Raw genomic sequence first — 502 nt, 5'->3', positions numbered from 1 at the left:
ATTACCTTGGAAAAAAACAAGTGTGTTTTGGGAAAAATTAATGTTTTCTTTTCAGTAAACTTATATTTTCTTTTTCAGTCACAGTCTGGGGCGGCTTCCTTGGCTGTTTGGCTAATGATGGCATCTTAATTAAGTCCCACAAAGAATAATAGGAGATGAAAGGGGGTGGCACTTCAGTTGTGTAAGAGGAAGCTAAACAAACATTCTTTACAGATTAGATAACAATTGTAAAACCCTCTCAAAGTAAAACAAAACGAAAATAGTTATACTTGTCAATAAAAAAAAAAAAAGATTTCACATACAACTGGTATTAGGTTACTCCCCACGCCAAAGGAATGGAAGGGGCACATTCAGTGGCTTAAATGTAGCCAAATTTGACCTTTTTTTTTTTTATAGACAATTGTATTATCATTTCTTCTTTTTTGTTTTTTTTTTTCCAACAAGTATTAAGTTAAATACAATGAACTATGTTGTTTTTTCCATGCCTCTTCTGATTTGTATT

The sequence above is a fragment of the Ascaphus truei genome, chromosome 8, assembly GCF_040206685.1.
Source record: "Ascaphus truei isolate aAscTru1 chromosome 8, aAscTru1.hap1, whole genome shotgun sequence".
NCBI lineage: Eukaryota > Metazoa > Chordata > Amphibia > Anura > Ascaphidae > Ascaphus > Ascaphus truei.
The sequence above is the reverse complement of the archived record's forward strand: the minus strand, read 5'-3'. Positions refer to the sequence as shown.